General features: G+C 33.7%; 2 pseudogenes; both read right to left on the bottom strand.

Annotated features, from left to right (window-relative positions):
* Positions 1-922: 922 nt before the first annotated feature.
* Positions 923-2,767, bottom strand: LOC149252667 (1-phosphatidylinositol-3-phosphate 5-kinase FAB1A-like; annotated as a pseudogene).
* Positions 2,768-3,535: 768 nt separating this feature from the next.
* Positions 3,536-5,075, bottom strand: LOC149252668 (1-phosphatidylinositol-3-phosphate 5-kinase FAB1B-like; annotated as a pseudogene).
* Between the last annotated feature and the right edge of the window lie 2,824 nt (positions 5,076-7,899).

Below are 7,899 nucleotides of genomic sequence, written 5' to 3' on the forward strand. Positions count from 1 at the left end.
TGCATCATTGCAAAACATGGACCCAAAGTGAGCATAAATACCAAAAGCCCAATCTACCATAATGGAAAAAAAAAACAAGAAATCAAACTTACTTGTAATTTACCACCCATTGAAAGAATAAAAACGTGAAAGAAAAAGTCTTGATACTTCTCATCATGGACAAACAAATAAATGGTGAATTTAGAAACCTTTTGAGTTCGGAAAATGGTGTTAATACACTTAACTTTAGTTGGTTGGAAAAAATAAGTCAAGAAGGCATTTTAAAATCAACCAGAATTATTTATTCATGGCATAAAAAAAGTTCAATATTAGAGCATTGAAGATAATTGGACTAGAAAATGAAAGACAATATTCAACTAAAAGATATTATCAGAAGAATTAAAAGGAAAATAAAAAGAAGATGGCACATTTTACTTCAAATGATAGCTAGATCCACATGAGGAACTTAAAATGAGATTCTCCTAACCCTTAAAATCAAGGAACCCACGACCTATTCACATAAATGATGGTCACAAACAATGAAATCTTTGACTGCCAATACTCGTTGGTTGGTCCTATCATAAAAGTGTAATATCAAGAGAATATACCTCTGGTAAATAATTCTCAGTTTGTCAATTGTAATACCGTCACAATCATTAGGCTATCATCATTAGGAAACTTCGTTGCATAAAAAACATTATAGAAAGAAATGTTGGCTTTATAACCAATGTAACTAAACTTCATGCATTGAAATTTGAAACAAAGAAAAAAAAAGTTAGTGTATTCATCTCTGAGACATTGAAAGGTACATGCTCTGACCCAAGTAGCTGAAATTATTGATAATGTTACCTAAAATGGAAAATTAAATATGAGAAAATATATTTCAAAGCAAATGTATGAGTGTATTTTACCAAAACCGAGCATTGTATGAGTCTATTCTTACCTAAACCATCTCACAACGCTCTTCATCAACTCTGACAAGTAATGAATAATCCATTACATCAATTGACTACAAACACACATTGCACACAATCATGATCACTGACTACTTAAAAAAAAATTGAAACTAAGATTACAATTATGATTGATTAATAAAAACGAAAACTACATTTACCATAAGAAAGAAAGTATCGTTCCAGACCGTGTTGTCCAAAAGGCGCTTAGCTTTATTCCCAAGAAATATTAGAGTAGTTGGCATGGTCTCTAAGAGATTCTAGTCCAGAAGAACTTTGTTGTTGTGTGATGAATCTGTATTGTAACTGGAGCGACCAAACTTTTGAAGTCATAAACCCGTGTTAGATTTCTTACAAACAAAATATTTTCCATTACCATCAATTCATCTTGATCTCTTTTCCACCTTTTTAATTCTTTATAGTGACCTAAAACATAAGCACATTATGTAACATGCACACACACGATGAAGGAAACAAAGCACGGTAAACTCTCTAGGAGTCTGCAAAAGGTAATTGTCAAATATAGAATAAACAATAATATGAGTATCCAACCTGATAAATACCAAGGATCTTTGCCAAACATGTGGAGCTAATTCCAAAACATAATGAATCACACAGATATTTGAAATATTTCGTGGAAAAATTCATAAAATACTCCAATTTTGGTGACTCTCTTAATAATAAATATTTCATCAAGCGATTTTGCAAAAACCACATTACTCTTTCTTCCTTGAGGTTCCCATTTCTTGCAGAAATTTAGTGACAATCTAAAGTCCATCTCTATTGGACAACAATTTTTCCTAAGGGCATCAAACTGTTTTTCATAATAACGAGTTACCAAGTACTTAACTTTTCTGGGAGGACCCTCATCACGAAATGATATTTTTGCATGTGTCTTTTCTATATAGTGATGAATCTAAACCCCCATTCCCTTTGGAGCCATATGTGTAAATATCCTCATATCCTGAACTTATCTCTTTGGAAAGAACTTTACTCGAGTCTAAGGAACCATTTGACGGCTAAAGTGGATTTGAAACAACTCCACCCATACCAAATAAATTTGCACATTCCTTTCCTTTATCCCTGTCTATTTCCTTTTGATTCTCACTATCAGGTACCTTGTCATATAGGCAAGCCTAATATTCTTGCGAGATTAGTGCATAAGTTATTATGCTTGTTGGCTCATCATTATAAACAAAAATAACCATATCATTTACACCAATTGGTAAATGCAACTTACCCACTCCATTATCACCTAGCTGACTGACAGATGAGAAAAACATAGGACTATAGCTTCTCTAAGAGTTAACTCTAATAGACCCTGATAAATTTTCTTGTAAACTCTTTCTACAAATTTTTGGTAAGTTTGACATAGGAGCCCCAATGCAACTTACAAAATCTTCTGATACATTTAATTATTTTACTAGTGGGGGAGGGATGATTTTCTTGGGCACCTCTATTCCACCTTTATCATGGATGTTTTAGGTAGATTTAGACATCATCCTGTCTCCTATTGAAATTTGTTGAACTGGATTAAAATATTTTATGTTTGCAGATTCACTTCCAATGGCACCAGTAGCCAAAGTGGTAGAACCAACTTCCTGTCCTTGTGATGTCACAGATACATCCTAAGATTTTACTAATTGGCATTCACCTGTCCATGTTGCATCTAATGTATTTGAAAAATCAACTAGGATAGGAGAATCCTTCTCCGACATTTTCCGATAGGTTGCCATATCTTCATCCAAACTATTTGTATTGTCCCTACTATCAATTGCTTCAAAAAGCATTGTCTCAGAAACATTGATGTTGGTATTGAACCCACCATTCTCCATGTCAAAAGTATGAAACATGGTACCATTAGTTAGGATTAATCTCTAATGTTTGGATCTCCTTCCACGTCATCCAGATATTATGGGTTGTTTTACCTTCTACCAATTTAATATTTCTATGCCTTAATTTGATTTTCCATTCGCAGTCTCAATTCACTCTAAATGGTCACACAAGTAGGAATTTCCCACATTACTAATCATGGAAAGTTGCCCAGATTCATTATTTAAAACATGCTTGTCACAAACTTGGATATCTTTGAACTAAAGATTCTCAAAACATATAGCTTTGTCCAAACAATTTCCATCAACCATGGAGCCTGTGTCCTTTGTCATCAGAATTCCAAAACCACCACTAGCATTTTTACTATCCTTGACTGTAGCCCGATGGTCTCCAACTTTTTCATTTATGTTAGAGTCATATTCCTTATATGGAGTCTTAAAATCGTCCAATGGACTAGATTCCAATTTGGCAAGATAATTTTTCACTCTAAGAGATGAATCTAAATGGAAAAGATGGTGATCCTATTCATTGGTTTCATAAAGAACAAGACACCTTATGTTGTTTAGCTTTGAAATATAAGCAACGGGTATTCTAAGTTTCAACGTGCCCAACACTAATGATGGCCTCTTGCAACAAACCCTGTTTGAATTTGATAGATTGCATCAAAATAATGAACCCTATGAAGAAATTATTTCCAAATAAGAAATTCCTATAAAAAAATATGGAAATATTAGACAACCTAAAGTACACTAAACAACCTTTATATACATCTATACTATCACCTCAAATTCAACTCTCTATTTATACAACATTCCTTCAAGCTCTGCAATTTTCCTCCTTGATTCAAGAACCTTAATACAAGAATAAAAGGATCCAGATGTGGTGATTTTATGTTCGAGAAAATTAAAAACCTCTCTAAACATCATTCCCACTTTATCTGCAACCTATTCATTAGCATCAAAATGCACATTAGCTTGGATTTGGGGGGTCCTACGCCATAGGTATGATAGGCATATATTAATTAACAAACATCTACCCATATGTACAATTTGTATCATAAAGTACCTTTTAAACTTCCTTTATGAGCCAATATTGTTGATGCAGATCATGGAACCCTAATTTTGAAGGTGGCAAATGTAGAGATAGATCATTGATGGAGGAATATCGAAAACATGCAATCATACTACCAAACCTGCCATATTGAATTTGGGAACAATGTAGGTCCCATAGATTAGTATGGAATAGTCATTAATTATCATACACAACTATGGGTACTCTGGAAAAATCAAGATCGACATAAATTATGTAAGATATCACAAGGTTAAAATAAAAAAAATAACATGAAAATTGCTTGCAAAATATAAAGCAATCGAATTCAATGGCATACCCATAAAAGCAAATGCAGTCTCAATGTAATGAATGACCACATCTTGCAACTCTACTTGTTGCAATATGATTAGAGAAACTAAGCTCTAGGAATTTTCAAAAGGATAAACCCCATGCAGCATTAGACATGACTACTCGTCGGGTTGCTTTTGGAACTCCATCTTTCCATGCACATTTTAAGCACCTATGCCACATCCATATTTTTCCTTCACGTTCTCCAGGTAATGTCAACAGTAAAGGTAATTGTCTTACTGATATTGTGAGGCTACCTTGATAGTGTGTATAACAAAGAACATGTGCTTCTCAGGGTTCATTACAGAAACAACAAGAATTCTGCATGTTTTTTATATGTTGTTACATCAAAATTTTCCAATTATTACTGTGTAAATGCAAGGTCTACAAGATAGCAAGAGAAAGCTATGGAAGAAGAAAAATACATGAAGAAAAAACATTACTTGGTCAAACAAATCATCCCGAAGGTACCTTCCTAGTGACTTGTCAAAACTGCCATAATACTTGATGTGAAAGAGTTGTGAATGCTCACAAATTGTCCCCTTCAACACACAACAACTTGATAACAAAACAAATATCCTTTGATGATCAGGAGGATAAGGTGGAAAGTCTTCTTTAGAGAAAACCCATTCTTGGTTACTATGCCCTAAAAGGTGCTCATCTATAAAAACTTTCTTTTTCTTTTTCTACTATTCCTTGCTTCTCCCATGCCACCTTCTTAGATAGCTCCTCTATTGTTATTTGATAATTAAGATTAACCTTGGATGAAACAGAAACAATGAAACCATTTTCTAGATATGAATATTTTCATTCCTTATCTTGAAGTTCCAAATATGATGTTACTACCCCCTACGAACCTGGACCCATAGGTGATATAATTTCATTTGGATATGCCTTTATTAAAGCTGTCATCCATATAAATCACTAGAAGGAGTAGTTGGCAAGGAATGTCTTTGTCCAAATGGATATATATCCCACTATACCCATGTAACTTGAGCATATGTATCTCCTATAGAGGATTTCTTAAAAAAAAAATCTATTTAAACAAGATTGGTTCCATCAACACTAGATTTACTAGTAACATGTGATATATGTGGCCCCATCCCTCCACTAGTAAGAGGTGGTTTGGACTCTCCCTTATTCTTATCAATCAGAGGGTCATATTCTAAGGTAGATACAATTAACATTGTCTTATACAGTTTTAGGTTTTTCGTTTCTCCTGATTGGTTTTATTCTGGAATAGGAACTGTTGAACTGGGTATCATAGAAATAGATATATCTAAACTTAATTGTTTATCTGCTAATGCAACACTTATCATGATTTAAAGGGAATTTAAGGCAAGGTGACACCTTCATTTGCAAGGAAATAGGTCTAAAGGGATAAATGGTAAGCTGCAAACCCTGCATATTGAACAACATGTTTAGCTTTCTTCAACTGTTCATGACTTTCACCCATAAGCAAGACTTGTAAACACAAGAGCAGAGTGAGTCCCATAAATTTTGACTTCAAGAAAAGAGCATATAACTTAAGATCAATATGTCACCTAATTTGGATATAGTCAACCATATGAGATACTTTTAAGAATGCAATTTTGAGAACCTCTTTACTTTGTTGGAAATATTTCAGAGAAAATATTAGATTGATTTTGAGGATCCAGTCTCCATCCACGAATTAGATTATCATAGCATACATAATAGAAGTACCATTTCTACTAAACAGATTAGAATTTCAAGGCATATTAAGGATAAGTATAATACTTATTATAATGACAATAAAATATAAAAAATACACAATGAATCCTAGACATTTTGCCACCGTTGGAACCACCATCCTATACTGGCAAACGGGTTTCTAGTTTGTATTTGAAATGCAGATTTATTGATTCACGTCAGAATCTGTAGGACCACATTGATCGGCATGAGAAACATTTCCTGCATAAAATAAAAAATAAAGTTGTAAAATACCTTGCTGATTTTGGAGGGAATAGGTAGAGTGGGTCCACATGGCCTCCCCATACCAACTGGCATTTGAGGAGGGATGGGCCCCCTATTTATCAAAATTTTTACCCCTAGCTCTCTACAAAAGTACTTGAAACCCCAATTCATCTCATTTTTTAGTTTCATACTTTGGAGAGCATATTTGGACAACAGAAATGAGAACAACTTAGGGTGGGAAAGTTTGGTAGAACACCACTGAAGACAACTTTGGCAAGCAGCTTTTAAGGGAGAATAGAGTTTTTTCCAGCAAACAACACTCAAAACTCTTACTTGTTCTTCTGTTTCTTACTCTCATATATATTCTTTTGATGGAATCTCATTCATCATATTGGGGAGGGTATGATCATAGAAATCATGGTGGAAGATGTGGAAAAGGGAGAGGAGATGGTGAAAAAAATAAGAGAAATTTCCCATTGATTCCCCTCTATGGAACTGTGTCATAGAAAGATAGAGAAAAAGGAGAAAAATAACGTGAAAAGTTGAAACTACTTATGGAAGTGATTAGGTGCAAGGAAAATTTTGGATTCATACTCAAGGGGTAAAGCCCTTTTTCTTTGGATTCCTAACAATGGGGTTGAGTTTTGTAATCTATCACCCCAAAGATTGAGGCACAATTTCAAAAGGAGCATGATGATGCATAGTTAGCCAGGGAAGAAAGGAGGCGAAACAAGCATGTTCTTGTAGGTTAAAAAATGGGCAACAAGTTTCCTCAACAATTGAGGAAGCCTGGAAGAGATTGAACACCAAACTCTTGGAAAGAATGTTTGATTGATTGCAGGAGGGAAGAAATAGATAGTGGAGTTTCCCCTGCCATACATGCATGTGGTATTCCCTTTATAGAGTAGTTTATCTCTATATTGGCAAAGTGTTTAGAGTGGTGAATGAAGCACCCATTGGTTACAAGAGACAAATGTTGAAAAAGTATGCACCACAATTATATAGAAGGATAATTTGTTGTGGACTAATACAACAAACCAACCATCAATAAATTTGATAGTATGTCTCCTTGAAGCCCATACTTCCTCAGAGAAATAAAGCTTCAAATGAAGAGAAGAAAATTGAATGCATGGTTGAGACTTACAAAAGTAATTGAGATTTCAAATCATGGCTACAATATTTGAATATGGATACTGATGCTATACAACAAAAAAGTGTTCTTAAACAAATCCCACACAACCAAGATGTAGGCGTCTACAAGTCACAAAATGAAAAACATGTGAATTTTCAAAAATGCTAGAAAATTTAAAAAATAAGTAGATAAAATTAAATATGTGGATGTGTTGTAAACTTATACAGAGGTTATGCCATAAAGACCTTTTAAATCAAGATTTTTGAGGCCTTTTTTTTTTTTTAAGAATGATTTTAGGGGATATTTTCGTTGTACTTGCATAGGAAATATGTTTTGTTGTACCTTTCAACACAGAGACAGATACAATACAAGAAATCATATCTTGACCACATTGTATATGTACAATATAGAAAATGTGCGAAAAAATAAATACCCCAAGCCCAAACTAGGTTCTATGGTGACTATGCTTCAAACATCATGCAAGTTATCACAAACAATGCAAGAAGGTCATGCAAATCAATCAATGCAATCATTGAGCAAGTATGACCATATGTTTGGGACACCATGTGCAAGTTCATAGTTTGAATCTTGATTTCAAAAATATTAATTTTTGAATTGTACATATGAAAAAATATTTTTGATTAAGCAAAATAAATATAATTTTTTATT

The sequence above is a fragment of the Pinus tabuliformis genome, chromosome 7 (genome assembly GCF_031772625.1).
Source record: "Pinus tabuliformis cultivar Carrire ecotype Pingquan chromosome 7, CPIR1, whole genome shotgun sequence".
Taxonomy (NCBI): domain Eukaryota; kingdom Viridiplantae; phylum Streptophyta; class Pinopsida; order Pinales; family Pinaceae; genus Pinus; species Pinus tabuliformis.